Source organism: Sminthopsis crassicaudata, chromosome 1, assembly GCF_048593235.1.
Source record: "Sminthopsis crassicaudata isolate SCR6 chromosome 1, ASM4859323v1, whole genome shotgun sequence".
NCBI classification, from domain to species: domain Eukaryota; kingdom Metazoa; phylum Chordata; class Mammalia; order Dasyuromorphia; family Dasyuridae; genus Sminthopsis; species Sminthopsis crassicaudata.
Genome location: NC_133617.1, coordinates 542018963 through 542040152, shown reverse-complemented (window position 1 = coordinate 542040152; position 21190 = coordinate 542018963). Strand labels below are relative to the sequence as shown.

Here is a 21190-nt window from a genome sequence, read left to right as displayed (position 1 = left end):
CTCCATTTCCCTTTGGTGTTTTCATCTCCCTTCCTGAGATGTCAGGGAGGGTGTGACCAACTGTGTTCCAAAACAAAAGAAAGTGAGAGATGTAGATGGTACCATGGAAAGGTGTGCTTGAATCAAGGACAGTTAAGGCCCTATTCAGTGTGAGATAATGGTTCTCTAAACATATACTTAATGTAATGGTGCTTTAATGGGCAGTTGGCACATGCTCAGTTGTTGTAGTGATATAATTGTACTGAGGTATTTAAGAGAAACCACTTTCGCACAGACACAGAGGAGCATCTCGGCCACAGATACAGAGAAATGTCTCAGCTATAGACACAGAGAAGACTTTAGATTGGACTCCATCTTTGACCATCTTCATGGCTCTCTTGCTTTCATCATTTCTCCACATAAAGAACAAGGACCATCCAGAGATCTTCCAGAAAGCTAGCCCAGACATTACAGGGAAGTCTACCTCATGCATGTGAAGACTTCCCCTGGCAGAACAGGTGGAGGACATCAATTTGTTACAACAGCCATGGAAGAGCCTGAAGCAGGGATATGGACTGTGTAGTGATTGATCAGACATCAAAGATACTAAGATCATCCAGTGCATCCAAGGTCATAGCCAGTCATCTTGACTTTTGTCTTGCCATTGAATTTCAATAACTCTGACTCATGAAACTGATAGTTTTTGCCTCACTTAAGTCCAATTTACTCCCATGTCAGGATATGTCATCTACATTAATATTATTTATTCTCTTCAAAAAAAAAGTATGAAAAAAATTGGTTTAAAGTCTTTTTCAGGTGACTATTGATAGCTTTAGGAGGATTCTGGGAAGATAGTGGAGTAGATCAGTAATTTCAAGCTTTCTTGATATCTCCCACAAATAGAACAAACTTGCATCTCAGGTAAAGAGATTGGTGAAAAATCAGCAAGACTTGGGGCAAAACAGGAGTCCTCCTGTTATAACCCAAGAAGATACCCCAGGCCAGGGATTAACCAAGGTGAAGTGCAAACACCTCTGGACTTGCATCAAAGAAACTTGCATCAAAGTGGGGAGACTAGTTGGGTTTGGCTGGAGCCTCAACAGGAACCACAGAAACTTTTACCTTCGGAATGCCAAGGGGCCGGAGTCCAGGAAGACTGAGGGAACATCAGCTGATTAGGAATGCTAGGCCCAGTTGTACAGCCCTGAGTGAAAAGAAACCAGCACATTACATAAATGCAGAAGCAATGGGGGAGGGATACTGCTGTCTTCAGGCACTTACACAAGGGCAGAACACTTGGTTTGGATATCCAGATCAGAAGGAAGAGCTGAAGTTGAAGCTAGAGGCAATCATTCCCCCCCCCCACCCCACATTAGAAATACTTACATTAATACTTTTCATTTTTTTTTTTAAATGAGGTGACAAAGAAGAAAAATCCAACCACAGAAACTTACTATGGGAACAGGGAAGACTGGAATTCATCTTCAGAGGAGGACACTGAATTTTAAAAAAGTTTCTTCTACCTCAAAGAATAATGTTATATGGTTCCCTGTCCAGAGAGAATTTATAGAAGAATTCAAAAGAGACTTTAAAAACCAAATGAGAGATATTGAGGAAAAACTAAAAAAAATATATAAAAACCATCCAAGAAAAACAAGGTTATCAGCAGGAGGAATACAGAAAGGCTTGGAGAGACTTACATGAACTGATGCTGAGTGAAATGAACAGAACCAGAAGATCGCTGTACACTTCAATGCTGTATGAAGAGGTATTCTGATGGAAGTGGATATCTTCAACATAAAGAAGATCCAACTCACTTCCAGTTGATCAATGATGGACAGAGGTAACTACACCCAGAGAAGGAGCGCTGGGAAGTGAATGTAAATTGTTAGCACTACTGTCTATCTACCCAGGTTACTTATACCTTCGGAGTCTAATACTTAATGTGCAACAAGAAAATGGTATTTACACACATATATTGTATCTAGGTTATATTGTAACACATGTAAAATGTGTGGGATTACCTGTCATCAGGGAGAGGGAGTGGAGGGAGGGGAGAGATAATTTGGAAAAATGAATACAAGGGATAATATTATAAAAAAAAGATAATTGTATAAATATGCTTATATATATTGAATATTGTATAGCATATATTGGATTGCTTACTATCTAGGAGAGAGGGTGGGGGGAGGAGGGGAAAATTTGGAACACAAGGCTATGCAACTGTCAATGTTAAAAAATAATGCATGCATATTTTTTGAAAATAAAAAGTTTTAATAAAAAAAAGAAAAGAAAAACAAGGTTATGAAAACAAATTAACCAACTAGAAAAGGAAACCCAGAGTCTTAAAGATGAAAATACCTCTGAAAATTAGAACTGGGCAAGAAGAAGCCAGTGAAGCTGTAAGAGACCAAGAAATAACAAAATATAAAGAATGAAAAAAATAGAACAGAATGTGAAACATCTTATAAGAAAAACAACAGATCTGAAGAACAGATCAAGAGGAGAAAACATAAGAATAATTGAACTACTTGAAAGCTGTGACCAAAAAAAGAACCTTGACAATAAAACAGGAGGGGAAAGTAGAAATAGGAAAAATTTACTGATCACCACCTCAAAGAGATCTTTTGTAGAAAACACATAGAAATATTACTTCCAAATTTCAAAACCCCTGGGGTCAAAAAGAAAATTTTTCAAGAAGCAAAAATAAATTCAAATATGCTGGAACTACAATTAGAATTCTACGAGTCATATATACTTGTTTGATGCAGATGCCTCATATATTTTTAACCACCAGGATGCATTGATAGCCATTTATCTAATTCTCTTCACCCAAAAGGATCAAGCTCTATGAAGTCCTCATTCTATTTTACTGAGGGACAATGTTAGAGGAGTGTCTTGGAGGATGGGAGAGCTAATCCTCAGGTCTATCTTTATCTAGGTGGTTTTGGTCTAAAGGGATGTGGCTGCTATGGAATTCCCCACACAGAATTACCTCTGAGTCCTCCCTATTGAAAAAATTACCTTCTCCCTAAGTCTATTATATTTCCCTGAAACTTAGTGACAAGAGCTGGTTATAATGAACTTGGTATTCTGTTGAAGCAGACAAGGATGTTTGAATATTGTATTTACAGTTTTCTTTTTTTGCATGGAATCAATAAAAGGATTAAATAACACATAATAGACTATCTTCTGTGAAAATGCATTCTCTCAATTTCTCTTACATATATTCAGTACATAGACATATTCTAAACCTAGAACTTAGAAACAAATAAAGTCAGTTGTTTAGTCACCTTAGAGGGCCAATGTGGTATTAGTAGAGATAGTGTCAAACTTGGAGTTAAGATTTGAATTTTGCCTCAGACACATACTAGCTATGTGACTCTGAACAAGTCTCTTAACCCGTCTCAGTTTCAGTTTCCTCCTCTGTAATAGTGAAGGGTTTGATGTCAACTTATAAAATTCCTTTCAGCCCTAAAGCTACAATCCCATGTTACAATTGGGAAAAGAGCGGAAATAAGACACACTTCCTGCTGATGTTTGACATAGCAAATAGACCAGTTACTCAGTTGTTATGGGCTAGAACTTGAAACAAGGTACTAAGTGGAATTGAGGAGACAATGGTTAAATCTAGTTTAGCATTGATTTAATCTTACGACAAATAATGGTTTCCTAGTGATATGATTGTTTTATACTCAGTGTAGAGCATATAAGCTAGAAGCCTCAGCCAGATAGATTCGGAGAGCTCGAGGGAAGCTGGCAGAAGCAGAGAAGGCAAAGGACTGGTGGCAGGAGCTCAAGCTCTAGGAACCAGGGAGAGAGATAGGTCTCTAAGAAAATTAGCCCAGCCCCAAGTGAAGGAGACAAGACTTTGAAAGAAATAATAAAAGATTTGGACTTTAACCCCTGGCTATTCATGTGGTGATTACTGAACTGAAAGGAAGGCTGCTCCCAGAGATCCCAAGGAAACCGAAACAAGGAGAACATTACACTTAGTAAAGACTTTAGTAACTGGAATTTCTTTTTCATGTGGTAACATGGACATGGAAACTGATGTAGATAGAAGCTCCTGATATCAGTCCTTTTCTACTTCTGGCTCTTGTTGCTAGCAGGGACCTCTATATCTTGCTAAGGTCATATTACTTGTAACCTAGAGAAAGTAGATTGATGAGGAATAGCAGACCCTCGTAAGAAAACCTTACTGCCACTCTTCCAAGGCATCACTAACTCCAAGTTTTCAGTCACTAATAATTACATCACATTCTGATGTGTCCCTTCATTTTAGGCTTTATACTTGTGTTTAACTTGAACCATAGTTTTCTGGTCATTAGATAAGATATGAGTTTTTAGCCCCTATTCTATATTAAAGAAACCCCCAAGAAAATATTTCAGTGAGTTACACAGATCCCCTATGTAGGACACATGAAATAAAATGGATGAGAATCATACAGGATGAGATGATGTAGAGGGCTTGTGCCATATCTTGTACCCACACAGAATAAAACCAAAGGTCAATCCAAATATGGAAGTATATTACTCAAAATGAAATAAGAAACTGAAGGAGTATGAAGAGTTTCATGGTTCTAAAGTAGAGCATTTTAATCAACAAATTTAAATAGATTTTGACTATAGGCTTAAGCTAGTGTTATAACATATGTCCTACTTTCTCCTTGATGGATAAAATATCTTATAAAAAAGTAAAGTGAAATTTTCACCTAGCTATAAGACCTGAATTCTTAGCATATGACTGCTCAGTAGAGGAAAATTGTAATTCCAAAGAAGGAAACAAAGTTGTGCTTAGAAATTCTTGAGATTGTAGTAAGACTCTAATCCCTACTTTTAGGACAGCTAGGAGGTACAAGATAGAGTATTGGGCTTCATAAGTTCAAAAATGGCCTCAGACACTTGTGTCATCCTCAGTATGTCACTTAACCCTCTTTGGCTTAGTTCCTCATCTGAAAATCTTTACCTAGAAAATTCCAAAATGAGGTTGATTGTGACTGAGACAACTGAACAATAAATTCCTATTTTTTAAATTTAAAATTTCCTAATTTTTAGAGCAACTCTTTTATCCCCAACTACCACATACACAAATTTACTAGGAGATTAACGTTAAGACAAAGTTTCTAGATATACTTTTTTTGTTGCAGCTGAAAGGAGAAGGTATTTCTGGGAAATGGCATACATTTTTATTACCCACAATAGCTGTCCTAGTAGACAGGCTGATATGATCTGCAGAGCAGTTAGATTAGAGCCAGAGGCTTTTAACCTAGAGTTAGTGAGTTTGGCTTTTAAAAACAAATGTTTATATAATTGATTTCCTTTGTAATACATTGTAATTTATTTGGTTCATTTAAAATTAGCTTTATAATGACAAAAGTTCATCAATTCACAAAAAATGGTTAAAATTCCTGGTCTAAAAGCACATGGTATTAAAATAGGCAATCAAATCAAGAGAAAGAATAGACTATCTTTTAAAATATAAATCTGAACCAATCTCCCTCCCCTAAATACCTACCATGAAAAGCTAAGATAGGGGAATGCATATGAATTACCCAAATTATTCTAAAAAATATTTGTGAAGTATTTTTTCTTAGTGTAGATGGAATAGGTAACTATCTTCAATTTCAGTGATTGTCATAAAACTATAGAATGAGGAGGAGCCCAATTTCCTCTACAATGACTTTTGGCTTCTCTTCCTCACTACTTGCCTTACTTCACCAAGACTCTCAACTGTATGAAATTACAGGCCTTGCCCAGTAGCAGAGCAGAACTCATCTTTCCTTACGTGATTTCACTAATACAAAGAAAGTTATACTACCCCCATTCCCATCCCATATTAGAGCTTAATAACTTTTAGTTTGAGTTTTAATCCCTGTAAAAATGCAGGCATCTTTGCTTTCCCTGATCAAGGGATATCATGTTAAGCTTTTATATTTAATTTATAATTTAATGTGAGGGAGGGAGTCTTAATAGAAAAATAGAAGAGACAGCAGGCAGGGGAAAGAGGACAGAAGGGCCTCTGGAGAAGCTAAAGACAAATTTTACCTATTTCTTTATCTTGCCATAGGGCCAGCCTGAATGACCAAAAATAACTTCTCTTGCTGTGAGAAAATATTGCTTTCCTTATATCATATGAATATAAAACCTCTGGAGATTGAAACTTCAGTTCACCCTGAGGAGAGAAATAGCATTAAACTGGTAATTTATATTCATACATATCCTTGATGTCTTTTTCTTGAAATTGCTCAAAGCATTTCCCAAACTTTGTTAGCAGAAAGTAAGTTACTTCATGCCACTCTTCTAAGCTCCATCAATATGTATGTTCTAAACAGGGTCTGTAGATGGGCTATGAGCTAGGCTCACAACTGAATAGGGATAGGAGATTAGTCTGCATTGCATTTAAGAAATTGAGTAGCATTTGCAATAATCCCACACTGAACTATCATCAACATCCATCTATTCAATATCAGTACTTGCCCAATCATGCTTTACTACTATGAATAATGGAATATCATGACTTAAAAATGCCACAAGGGAAAATGGAAAGATGCATTATGGGTATAAGTCAGCTATGGTATGTTCCCAAGGACAATTTGTGCTGGAGAAGTATCATAAGGGATATCATCAAAGATACATGGATCAGAGGATTGAGTGGGTGGGTCAAGTAGTGAGAATGAGAGATAACATATAGATGGTTGTAGTGGTACTTTAATACCCCTTTAAAGAATGAGATAAAAGTCTCTAACAAGTAGAATAAATTCTGTATGAAGGATTTTGGGGAAAATATAGACAGGAATCACACAGGATGAAAAGGCATGGAGAACCTGCATTCTAGGCTATGCAGAGAATAAGCAAATTAATGAAATCACAACTCCCACAAAATTCCTGAAAAAGTATTTCTGAAGAGTGATGTAGTGTTATGAGATTGAATCTACTCAATAATTCAATTCAATAAGCACTTATTAAGCATCTATAAAATGCAAAACATTGTACTGGACACTGAGGATACAAAGATGAAAAGAGACACAGTCCTGCCCTCAAGGACTTTAATAGCCTTGAAGAGATTCTGGGTTGTGTCCCCAAATGAGATTCAGCGCAGGGCAGGGAGTTGTGGGAACCCCTATGGTTGGCACAGAGGTCCTTTGTAAAGGAATTTATGAACCCGAAAGGCTAGACTGGCAAAAAGTTTATTATTGTCATTGGAAAGTCAGCCTTTGCTATGCATAAATAGAAAGACTGAAATCCTTGGTGGCAAGGTCCCAACAGAGGGATACAAAGTTTCTAGTGGCAGAGTCCTGGCAGAGAGTGTTTCTAGAAGAGAAATCCTGTAGCAGAGAAAGTGAATAAAGTCTTGTTAAGGAAAGAGAGAGATAAAGATAAAGAGGAAGTAATGTTGAAAGAGAATATCATCTCAGCAGGCAGAGGGTTGCAGCTTATGCCAAGGGGAAAGAGAGGTTCCTTGGCATGGCATGTAAGGTCCTCTGCAAGGAGTGAGCCCCAAGTTGCCTCTTTTTATAATTGAAACCTTGGCTAGAAGCTGGGGGCAGCTCTTGTTGGGGGCTGGGTGCAGTTTGAGCTGGAATCAGAATAGAAAATCTTGGAATTTAATGTGTCTCTGAGATAATTTTCAACTCAATAATGTCCTGGACTTAACCAGTCCCATCCAGATTCCAGAATGAAAACCACTTTATCTCGATTCCCTGGGGCGGGTCTCTCAGGGGAGAGTTTAGTGTTCCCCTCCTCCTCCCAAAGACAGAGAGAGAAAGAGAAAGAGTTTCAGGGTTTCCCTTGTCATTCTAATTTGGCTGAAATCTAGAGGGTACAAAAGAGAAAAGAACTAAATAAAGCTATGTTATTGTGAGTTAGTAATTTCACCATTTGAGCCTTCAGTTCATTTGTAAAATAAATGGATTAATTCACTTCCAAGGTCCTTTCTAGTTCTAAATTTATGATTCTATGAAGAGTTGTGTGACTCTGGGAGTTATAAATATGGTAGCAAACAAAGAGAATCAGTAATTATGGTATGAACCATAGGAGAAGAGGGAGAAAAAGAAAAATTTAAAGTATGGCTTATGAGATTGACTGAAATAGTGTATGTTTGGGGTTGAAAAGTATGTTTTCCTTTCTTCCTCAGCTAAATTCCTTGACCCAACTATATTATATGACCCTATTTCTTTTCCTCTCATATGCTTTTAAAACTCCTATAATCTGGCTTCTGACCTTACCATTAATTAAAATAACTCTTTCTGAAGTCACCACTGATCCCTTAATTGCCAAATCTAATTTTTTTTCTCAATCTTTTTGAATTTCTCTGCCATCTTTGACACTAGAAATCACATTTCCTCCTATAGTTTGTTGACCTCTGTTTTCCTTCTACTTGAGAAGTATTACCACTTAATTCTCATTCTTTACTGGATATTCATTAAAGTTATTCCCACTAACTATAGGTGTCTCCCAAGGCTCTGTCCTAGGTTTCCTCATAGTAAAAACAACTGACATGGAAAGCAGCTCAAAGAGAAAAAAATTAAGAATCATTGGACTACCTGAAAACCATATTATATAACATTTCAAGACATCTTAATACTACCTATCTCTTTTACAACCAGAAAACAAATAGAATCCACTGGTCACCTCCTACTAGAAATTCAAAACAAACTAACCAACCTCCCAGGAACAAACACATTCCAAGTCTCGAGCTTCCAAATCAAAGAAAATATTTCAAGCAGTCAGAAAGAATTAAAGTACTGAGGAGCCACAAGGAGAAACACACATGATTTAACAGTCACCACTATGAATAAAGGAAGAGGGGAGCTTGGAATATGATATTCCAGAAGGCAAAGGATATAGACTTACATCCAAGAATAATATACCTCCTAAAATTGAGTATTATCCTAGTGGGAAAGGGAAATGCTTTTTTAATTAAGTAGAGTATTTCCAAGCATTCCTGTTGAAAATTCCAGAGCTGAGTGGAAACTCTGAAGTTCAAACACAAGAATGAAGAGAAATAGAAACAAGATAAACATATATAACCAACAATAAAGAACTAAAAAAGGACAAACTGCTTACATTCTAATATGGGGAAATGATACATGTATCCTTTCTAAACTTTATCACCAAGAGTCATATAGGGAGTCTAATGAGATGAAAACTATGGGAGTGATTGTTAAAATTTATCTTACAAATGGAAAGGGAATGGGAAATATAATGCCACAGAGGGAAAGGAAGGTGAGAGGAAATTATTTCCCATATTCGAAATTTATAAATAGAAACCTAAACATATGAGAAGGTAGGAGGAGTGCCTGACACTTAAACTATATACTCATTTAAACCAGTCGAAGGAAGAATACACCCTGTTGAGTACAGAAATATAATTCATTTAACAGAGAAATAATAACTTACATTTACATAGTCCTATAATGTTTGATACATGTTTAACAAATAAGTAGGTCTCATAATGATCATTTTACAGATGAGAAAACTGAAACTGAGATTGTGATTTACCAAGTCACAGCTAACATCTCAGACTGCATTTGAAATCAGATCTTCCTGACTCTAGGTCCAGCACTCTAGCCAATGGACACCTACTTACCTCTAATAAAAGGGAATAGGGAGAAGAAATAAAGAGAAATTGGAGGGCAGATTAAGAAATAGATTAATAATTTATAGCACTTCAATATCAGTATCCATCCAACTTCAGTATCCATCAATTTGGATTAGTTAGGTGGTTTGTAGTAAATGGATATGATGGTGGGCTGCAGCACTGTAAGAAATAAGGAAGGGGTTAATTTCAGAGAAATCTGGAGGGATTTGTATGAACTGATATATAATGAAATGAATAGTACCAGGAAGACATTTTGTACAAAGATAACAATATTGCAGACAAACAGCTCTGAAAAACTTAGCATTTCTGATCAGAATAATGTCAAACCATGATTCCCAATGAAAGGCATTTCTCCTATTAATGGAGAGGTGAGAGACACTGAGCATATAGAATCACACCTGCCCACCACACATATACCCATATACTGTCTTTTAGACATGGTCAATGCAGAAATTTGTTTTGCTTGACTATAAATTTGTATATAGGAGTTTTGTTTTCTTTCACACTTAAATGAAGGATAGTATGAGAAAGTTGGATTTTTGCTGAAAATAAAATTCATTTTTAAAATTTAAACCCCAAAACAGGCTTAACCTGAACCCCCCCAAATTCATGTCTCTTCACTACATGTAATTTTAATTCTAATCAATATTTCTATATATTTCCAAAGAAAGCTTTGAATTTCAAGATATTCCATTTTATATTACAACAAAATAAAGTAGGAAAAGCCAGGTAATCTCTCTTTAACTCTGTTCAAGGGGGTTCTCTTAAATTACTGAAGTTTCTTCTTTTCTAACTTCTTGGTTCATTACTTTCATTTGATCTCAGCTCTTTATTTTCCATAATCTAACAAATATAAACTCTTCCAAATTTTTCATTGCTCTCTGTGCCTTTCTCCCCCATAATAATCTATTGTTCTTGCAATAGGCACTGAGGCTATTTGTTTGATGGAAAAGTGAAAAGTGAATTACTCTAATGACTCTTAAAGTTTTTGTTGATAAGGGAAGGAAAAATTATGAAAAATCTTGCAATCAAAATGTTTGTGGCAGCCCTTTTTGTAGTGGCTAGAAACTGGAACTTGAATGGATGCTCATCAATTGGAGAATAGCTGAATAAATTGTGATATATGAATGTTATGGAAATTATTGTTCTATAAGAAATGACCAGCAGGATGAATACAGAAAGGCTTGGAGAGACATACATGAACTGATGCTAAGAGAAATGAACAGAACCAGATCATTATATACTTTAACAACATGTTATACATGATGATCGATTCTGATGAGCGTGGCTCTCTTCAATAGTGAAAGGATCCAAATCAGTTCCAATTATCTGTAATGAATAGAATTAACTGTACCCAGAGAAAGAACACTGGAAAATGAGTATGGACCACAACATAGTATTTCCACTCTGTTACTATTTGCTTGCATTTTTGTTTTTTTCTTCTCTGGTTATTTTTACCTTCTTTCTAAATCCGATCTTTCCTGTGCAACAAGATAACTGTACAAATATGTATACTTATTTATACATATAACATATACTTTAACATATTTAACATGTATGGGACTACCTGCCATCTAGAGGAGAGGGTGTAGGGAAGAAGAGGAAAAGTTGGAACAGAAGTTTTTGCAAGAGTCAATGTTGAAAAATTACCCATGCATATGTTTTATATATAAAAAGCTATAATAAAAAATAAAATTTAAAAAAATAATAAAAATCTTGCAATCTCAAGGAAGAAGGTAAAGAAAATTTAGGGGCAGTGAGGTGGTACAATGGATAGAGGACCAGCCCTGAAATCAGAAGGACCTGAGTTCAAATCTAGTCTCAGACACTTAACACTTCCTAGCTATGTGGCTCTGATCAAGTCACAATCCCAACTGCCTTAGTAAAAAAGAAAATTAAATTTCATCTAAATGACAACTGAAAGAAAAGACAATAGGGTTTATATTCTTTTGGTCTTAAGCAACTGTGTTCAGAAATGATAATATATACTTTCAGGCAACTAGGTGGCTCAGGTCTGGATCCAATCTCAGATACTGTACCAGCAAGTCATGATTTTAATCCTGTTTGTCATCTGTAAAATGAGCTAGAAAAGGAAATAGCAAACCTCTCCAGTATCATCACCAAGAAAACACAAAATGAGGTCATGAAGAAATGAGTATAACTTTACAATAATACTTTCAGGCTTTATATTATCAGAATGGTAAGACACTCAAAACTCATACTATATTAGTGGTTCACCCTAAATAAACTATAGAAAAATTATCACTTTCTGGTCATCAAGGAAAAGAGGATATTCTTAGAATAGTTGATAGAAAGGTCAAAAAACTTAAAAAAAGCTTTTAGAATAGGCAGACACCACATGCTTTAGTCTGGACTCTAATTTTTTGTGTAACACTATTACATTAACTAGCTCATTTTAAACCCAGGAGAAATATAATAGCCCCTCTGTATCTTTAAGGGGAATATTGTAAATAAAAAATTATGAATTCAATCATATTTGTTCTGAGTCCTCTGTTAGGAAAATTCCTAACATTTAGAAAGAGGTTAAACTAACTAAATTTATATCTACCTCTAGTTAACCTCTGACCCTTTGTAGTTAAGGCAAAATTTAGGTTATTGGAAATATTTGAGTAATGAAGCATCAGATTATAGTATAATACCTTATAATATATATACCCAATAAATATCTAATAATATAATGCCTAATAATAATAATATAGAAAGGCACATTGAAGATAAGTTTGGGGAAAACACTCAGGACTTCCTGAGTTTTTGGGTAGATGGCACTCTTGTAGTATTATCTTAGTTCTTCTGTTTGTTGTTTGTCTTTTGTTTTTGAAGAGAACCAATGACATCAAGGCAGTGATATCTTAACTGATGTATCAACTGGATTTAAGTGAGACAGAGCTGTGCTGAGTCACTCTCTTCCAGAGTCATGCAAGTCCAGAGGTAAACAAAAGTCAAGTTGACTAGCTATGGCCTAGAATATAGTAGGTGACCTTGGCATTTTTTATGTCAAATCTAACGTTAAGCATTCCACAGCCCATGCTTTATTTACCTTCATGGATCATTGAAACAAATTGTTCTCATCTCCCCAATCCACGAAGGGAAGTCTTCACATGCTTGGGATAGACACTCCCCTATTGGTATTCATTCAGTTCATTGGGATTTAATAGGTATCAGTTGATTGTATTAGTGAGTTAAATAGAATGTTTTTGTTATGTTATTATTGTAAGAATAATATCATTAATTAACTCACCATATATTGATGACAGTATTACTTATATTTGATTTATAAAGTTGTACTTTGTTAGGGCTGTTAAGGAAACACACACACATACATATAAAATCTTGTATATAACTTGTGCTAGCAATTTGGTGTATTAGCACTACCTGTCCCATCTTACTCCCTGCTTCTCTATGGGAAGTATGCTTTAAAAAACACAGCTTCTTTATCACAAAAGTTCTTACAGCCTATAGTTTCAGAACTGCTGAAAAGTGTTGACAAATACTAGTGGTTGGTGATCATCTCCCTTAGCCAATCACAAGAGTTCCTCCCCCTTCTGAAAATGACCAATCATGAATTGTAATGCCTCATTAATGACCTTCTAAGACTTTGGTTAATAAGCAAGGAGATCCAATTGCTTAGGGATCATCAGTTTCCCTAAAAACTGTACTCTTAACTCGTTTCAATTTCCTTATGCTGTATATTGGATTTTTGCGACCCACCCTGACTCCAGGCTCAGCATTCTCTATTCATTGTGCCAAAACATCTTCAGTTCTCACCAGGAACAGAACACTGCATTTTTTTAGCCTTTCAAAATTCCCTGTTACAAAAATCACCAAGCCCAACTTCCTAAACAATTAAATTCCATTACAGTAAGCAAAGTCAAGGATGCAGAAATAGAAGGGGGAAAAGGAGAAAAGACCACATTGCCCAAATAGCGGGAGAACTATCTAGAAAGCCACAAGTTGAATTTTCTGGATAAAAATAGAAGTTTTAATATTTTCTTCTTGAAGCCACATAAAAAATCTCTTGCACTCCACTTTGTATACCATACCATTCATTCATTAGCTACTAGTTAAAATACTGAAGAAATAAGAGAAAACATGCAATGAGACAGTCTCAGTAGCTGAGGATCCGAAGATGTTTTTTCTGTTTTTAATTGTGCTTTAAAAAGGTGGCATTTGGTTAGAGGATGTATTCATGGAATTCTCATGAGTTCCTTTTCCTCAATTACTTTATGTCTGCCTATAACCATAAAGCCAAATGGGTCAGGGATTCTAGCTGATAAGCAGTAAAAAGAGAACAAAGGTAGTGATTAGATGAATGGCTTCAGATTGGAGCACTGCAGAAAAGTCTCTAAATTGCAGTAATTACTGCCTGCCTGATATTTCATACTGAAGCTATTCTCCCTTTCCTTTAGACATCTACCCTTGAGAAACTGCAGCCTCTGACCCAGTGTGTTCTAACCCACAGTCACACTGACACAAGAAAGGCACTTGGGGCAATCCTACCCACAAGGAAGAGTACAGATAGCAAATAGACATAAATAACTAGGTAGCATTCATATAACATTTTAAGGTTTGAAAATTATTTACATAAATTACCACATTTGATCCTCACAACAATCAGAAAAGGTGGGGATAATTATCCCTATTTTACAGCTGATGAAACTGATACACCAGCTGAATTATTTTTGCTTCCTAGTCCAGTAGGCCCATGAATATGGGCCACATGTTCTTTTGAGCTTTTTTATTTGTTCTTTCCTCCTTTAGGTAAAAGAGTATTGGACTACACTATGACCTCATGAGTTCAAAAGGTCAGATCATCAAGTTGCCAGAAATCTAGAAGCTGGAGGCCATGATTTTTGCCAGATTTTTCCCACCATCTAGCCCCAGACGAAATAAAATATTGAGACAATCCAAACAACCCAGAAGACAATGAATCGATGCCAGGCAAGAGAGAGTGACAGTGACATTCATCAGCTGTGATACATTTAGAAGTATATTCAGTGAGGGTAAATGCTTCATAAAAGCAAATTCTTTAATGTTGAGCCCATTCTCCTCTGGGACCAAGATGATAGAGGGAGGTATACTCTGAGTATTGGGAGAAGTGGTTTGTAGCTTCTGCTTTTGGTGTATCTTATTAGTATGGTTTCTTTTTGTTCTTCAGTCATTTGAGTTGTGTCCAACTCTTCATGATTCCATATGAAGTTTTCTTTGCAAAGATAATGAGTTTGCCATTTTTTTCTCCAGCTCATTTTTACAGATGAGGAACTGAAGCCAAACAGGGTTCAATGACTTTCCCAGGGTCATAAAGCTAATAAGTGTCTGTGGCTCAAGAGTCTTCCTTTTCCTGATTCCAGGCCTGTCCTTCTACCCACTGAACCACCTTGCTTTCTCAGTAATGTCTTTATGTACTAGTTAATTGATGTTAATTGGTAAAGTGAAGAGCCTTTGCTAGACCAACTTCACCTGCCTTTGGAACCACAACTATGAGCTTAACTTCCCACCTTCCATTTCATTTACCTAGATTCATTAACAATGTTCATTAAGTATCTGCGGTCTCCCAGGCACTGTGTTGGGGATAAAAAGACAAAAAAGCAGCAGTTCTTGCTCACGAAGAAAAGCCATGTGCATAGATGGTAAATACAAAATAATTTCGAGAGAGAAAACATTGGTACCTAAGGAAAGGAAAGCTTCATAAAGAGATTATAACCTGTCCTGTATGGTTATAACAGAGCCAAGCCTTGAAAAAAGGAACAAATTCTGAAAAGTAGGTTTAAGAAGATGATGCATTTCAGGCATAAGGAATAGACTGTGTGAATTAAAAGCATGGATACCCCCCCAAAACACAAAACAAAAAAAAAACCCAATAAATTCAAGGAAAAACTAGTAGGAGACTTTGTATTCTAGTGAATTGGCTTGATCTAATAGACTGTTTCTTCTTCTAAATTAGATTGTGCTTTTTGCTGCAAGAAGGCTTTTCTCTCTGGTTTGGCTGCTTTAGACCTGTCAGAATGAAGAGAAATGTAGTCTGACACAATGCGCGGAATAAAGTATGATGGGGTCGGCATTCCCCAGTCTTGTTAGGAGCCTATTTGCAGCTTCAGAATCATAATACTAATAGCAGTTTAAATTGTTAGAACAATTCATAAGGCAGTAACCCAAGTATGATTATCTCCATTCTACAAATGAGGAAACTGTAGCCCAGAGGATCTTATCATGATATTAAATGCCAGAAACAGGACACCAATAGAGGCCCTCAGACTCCAATTCTGTTGCTATTTCCACGATACTGTTGCTATACTGTCTCTGATGGTAAATTACATATGGTAAACAATCACACTGGCTTTTTTTTTTTTTCTAAAGTTCAAATTAAAATTTCTAATTATTTTAAAAAGAAAGTAGGTTGTTTTGTCTGAGATTGACTAAATAGCTGAGCTATATTCCAAAGACAGTTTTTAAAATTTTTCAAATCTTTTTCAAAGCTAATGTAGCAGGAAATGACTTGTAAATATGGCTTGAATAAGACTAAATTTGAAGGTCACAATTAAATTCTTAATGAATAAATGAAATCTCTAAGTTTTTGATCCTAAATGTGTTGCCTTCAGCAATACTTGTCTAATGGAACTGTTCACCTCCCGGGATGCCAGTTAGCTAGCTAGGGTTGCTATGGAAACATGAGACTGGAAAGTAACTGAGCAGACTGGAATCCATCAGTTTGGGACTTGGGAGAGAAAAGGAGGAAAATTTTATATCTTGAAGACCACAAAGCAGCGTAGGGCTAGGTAATGGTATTTGCTACAAGCCCATGTGCACCGAGATTCTTGCGGGCTGTCGCTGCAGGACGGTGGGGATGTGTTGAGACAAATACAGACACCCTCAGTGCCTCCTCCTTAACCTCCCTGCCATATCTCCCATTGGGGTGAAAAATGTAACTCCCTCCTTAACCTCCATGCCACCAATTTCTGTCCGCCTCTCCCTTTTGGAGACGAGGAAAAAACCGGGGAACGGAAGGTGATTTCTGCCTCTATCGCCAAAAGTGGGGGATTTTACTGTCCTTTTGTGGCTTTCACTTCATTTCATTTGAAATTAATGAGGAAATTAATGAGTGGCTGCCGCTGATTCTAACGTGTAGTTGACAGCAGTAGGCCTGAGAGAGGAGATGTGTTATTTTGTCCAGAAGGAGACAGATACAGGGCCCGTCTTCATTTTCTGTTCAAAAAGGTGGAGGAGGCGCTTGGATATCCCTAAGCATCGATCACATAACTGTGGTGTCTGGCCTCGTGCCTAGCACATAGTAAACACTGTGCAAACGCTAGCTACTGTCATTATTACATAAGCAACCGGTACATCAGGACAAGGAGCAAAAGCCCTTAGGCCAAAACCAACGAGGGGGGTCCCTGCGGGGCTCAGACCTAGTGTGGGAAATTTGCCCCAGGGCAAGGTAGAGAGACAGCGCTTGCACTGCTCTCAGGAAGAAGGGGCTGAAGAGAGACAGGCCCAATGATAGGATAATAAGAGTTCTGGAGAAGCTTAGACTCCGCCCCTAATGAAGAAGGGGAGAAAGAAGAGGAACCTAGAGGCTATGGCCCACTCCACCCCCCCGGGGCTCAGGTTCTAGCCGGCCATGACCTCTGGCCCCGGAAGCAGTGGCCCATCAGATTTCCGTTTGGTCCCGAGAACAGGCGCAGAATGGCCTCAGAGCAGCAGCAGCCTACCTCAAAGCTTCTTCCTAGAGAGAAGGAAAGAGAAGTCCTAGGAAAGGGGAACAGATCTGAAGAGAAGGGACTGATCCAAAAAGTCCCGTAATCCCAGGAGCGGCGCGGACCAATAGTGCACTTGGAACGCTTCTCTAGAGCTGAGCAGAGAACATGGTGGCTCCCCAGTCCGAAGAAGACGGAGTAGAGGCCGAGGCGGGCGGGGGGACCTTGCCTCAGATAAATGTCTCCATAGAGATTCCCGGCCAGGCCGGGGTTGCCTGCAACGCCTCCGCCAGGGTTGACGGAGCGGCCGAGGTCGACGCCGCCTCCAAGGTTCCCACCGAGGTCGGGGTCGCCTCCGAGGTCAATGTCGTCGCCAAGGTTCCCGCCGAGGTCGCGGTAGCCACCAAAGTCCCCCACAGGGTCAATTTCGCCCTCGATATCCCCGCCGAGGTCAGTGTAGCCATCGAGGTCCCCTCCAAGGTCGATGGCGCTGTCGAAGTTCCCGCTGAGGTTCCCGCTGAGGTTCCCGCCGAGGTCGGGGTGGCCATCGAGGTTCCCACCGAGGTCCCAGCCGAGGGCGAAGAGGCCGGCGAGGTCGGCCTCGCCGAGATCGGGGTCACGGCCCAGGTGGCCTTCCCCGCGGAAGACGACGACACCATCTCGAGCCAGTTGACTCCCTACCACTCCCGCTGCGGGGGGCACTCCCGAGACCTCGTGGAACTGGCCCAGCAGGTGCAGAAGGCCGACGAATTCATCGAAGCAAATGCTACCAATAAGCTGATCGTCATCGCTCAGCAAATCAGTCACCTGCAGTCACAGGCCAGCAAGGTATTGGAAGAGGCCCAGAGAGATGCCGAACTGCACCACGCCGCTTGCAACATGGTGAAAAAACCCGGGAATATCTACTACCTCTACAAACGGGAGAACGGGCAGAAGTACTTTTCCATTATTTCTCCGAAGGAATGGGGCGCGAGCTGCCCGCATGATTTTCTCGGGGCCTACAAGCTTCAGCACGACCTCTCCTGGACTCCGTTTGACAGCATTGAGAAACAAGAGGCTGAAATCGGCATCATGGACAAGTTTCTGAGCCAGCAGATGGCCCTGCCCCAGTGTACGGAGCCCAACTTCGAGGGCCTCACCTAGTGACCGCGGACAGTGCCCATAGGATGCGGGCCTGGCCGTTCGGGTCTCCTTAGCTTCCCTAGCCCCTACTGTACAGGAGTTCTGAGAAGTGAGATGTGATGTACACAGAGGAGTTCCTTGGATGGAGACCCCCCTGTGTGAATTGAAGTATATTTATCACCTCCATTTTGGGCTGCGCACTCCCTGCTTCAGAGAATCCCCAGCTAAACAAACATGGACCAGTAACCATGGTTACACAATCCCAATTCACCCAAATAGACAGAATCCATCACTGTAGCTGAACTTTATAGGGGCTTCATAGTACAGAGAAGAAATGTCACTTCTTTAAAAAGGTTGTAGACTGCTGTTTATATATAGAGGAATCTGTACTGCGACCCCTTTTTAACTCAGGAAGTTTAGGAATGGGACTAGGGGTGAGCAAAGGACGTGTCTCTTCTATTTCTATAAGTGATTCTACCCTGTTCCAGAGGCTCAGAATCATCAAGGTCTCAGGAATAATAATGTGGCTGACCAAAAAAGTGATTCTGATTTTCCTAAAAAGGGCTGTCTACTCTGCATTTTCCCTAGCTCCTCCAGCCTTTCTCTCTTTTGGCTGGAGAACTGATATAAATGCAAGAGAGAAGAGTAGTGGGGGTCTCTTTAATTCCTTGCCCTCAGCTCCTAATCAGAGTTTTAGAATCCTAGATTTAGAGCTGGAAGGAACCTTCCAAAATCATTGAATACATCCCCCTTCTTATGCAAACAAGGGAAGAGACTGAGATGTTCCTGACTTGCCCAGGGTTCCACTGAGGCAGTACTTGAAACCACTTCCCTCATGAAGCCATTCCGCTTCATGAATGAAGATGAATTCATTTTAGCCAGGTTTGGGGCAAAGGTCCAGGGCTAAACCAGGATCGGTAACAAGAGTCCATTTAAATGGCTATTTCCAAATAGTATGAAAGGGAGATGTGAAACAATACTATGGGAATGAAGACTTTGAAGCTCTGTTTGCACAAAATTTGTTTTTTCATAGAACTCAGAATATTTAATCTCCCAGCCTTGTGTGTCTTGAGCTCATCAGATTGAAAGCTTGGAGGGATCTAAGAGATCATATAGGCTTCTTACTATATAAAAAACTAAGGCTAGTAGTTATTAGATGACTAGTCTGATATCACATAAGTTACAAACCCACTGTTCTAACTCAGGTCCTTTGACTTCTAATTCAGTACGTTTGTACTGAATTAGAAGAGCTATCATATGAGTAATTCAGACAAATTTGTGACGTATACAGAAACCTAGTAGTGATGTTTCCAGTCTACCCCTGTTCAAACTCTGCCCTTGGCCCAGGACCACACAGAAATAATAGAACAATGAGCAAACAATCATACTCTGTAATCACATCATGGGGTGGGTTACTACTTGATGGTTACCTCAAAACATAGCACAGAAATTAGTCAATAAGAAAGCACCAAGAGGATGCAGAATAGAATACTGGGCTGCAAACTTCAATAAATCTTTCCCCAGGCATGGTGCCTGGGCAGTTCCCCCTTTGCTGTCCTTGGGTGAACTTACGCTAATTATAATAGCATTATAATCAGTGGTCATCAAACTTTTTAAATAGGAGACCAGTTCACTGTTCCCTCAGACTGTTAGAGGGCCGGACTATAATAAAAACAAAAATCACACTCTTTTCTCTGCCCCTCAGCCCATTTGGCATAACTGGGGGGGGGGAGGGCTGCATAAACGTCCTCAGCCCGTGAGGGCTGTAATTTGAAAACCCCTACCATAAATTAATACTACTCCCTTACTCCCAAGCAAGTGGGCTTTTCTATATGCAGTCTGGATATCCACATGTGCAATTCCATCAGGGCTTTAGAACCTCCCCATGTTAGTCAAGTACTGTATAATCTCAAAATTTGCATATTTTGAGATATAATCATCAATATTTACCTTATAAAAATCTTTGTATGCTTTACTGGCCTTCTGACTTCTTCAGAGAGGTTGGCCCACTGATTGAAAGTATAAATCTCATTAAAATGTCTTAGTTTGAGTTGGAAACTGTCTGAGCCTGAGTTCTTTCATAGATGGCACCACACATACCTGATAACTCAACAGTAAGGTAGGATATTTTTTCTTCTGTGAATTATCCCACTAACTGAATTACCTAAATAATTGTTTCATCCAGGAAAAAAAAAATTGTTTTGCAAATTCTCCTGGGCTTATCCCTAGCTAAAAGTCTCCATGTTCATTCAATTATTGTCAAATGCCTTACAGTGAGCATAACACAGATAAACTTCAATAGCATCCTGTTGTTGCTGTTTGAGTGGTCTAGATTCCTGGTGGTCTAGAGGTTAGTGGCTATAAGAGAGTTGTTAAGAATCCCTTTTAAATCAGCTGCAGATTTTGAGTGAAAGAATTCACTCATTACCGAAATATTAGTTGCAAAATGAAAGTTTATTGTTAGATAGAAATCAGTTTACCAAGAGACTGACTTCTATAGTGGCAGATCTGTTGGAAAATGGAGTTTTGCACTGAGAATGCAGTTCTCAGTGGACAAAAGGTCCTGGCAGCAAGGGAGCTTCCAAGGTCCATCTGCAGAGACTTTAGTTAATGGAAGCTCATTATATTGGTGGACTTGGTATGGGGGTTGGGAAACCTGAGCAGATCAGAACCAGTGAGGGCTGGGACAACCCGATCTCCTATTGGAATTCAAAGGGATGCTTTTTTTTTTTTTTTTTACCAGGATTTGTAATTGAATCAAAGGCTCTGGCAT

General features: G+C 38.6%; 1 pseudogene; it reads left to right on the top strand.

Annotated features, from left to right (window-relative positions):
* The first annotated feature begins 16840 nt into the window (after positions 1-16840).
* On the top strand, positions 16841-18769 carry LOC141550855 (uncharacterized protein C1orf50 pseudogene; annotated as a pseudogene).
* Positions 18770-21190: the final 2421 nt, after the last annotated feature.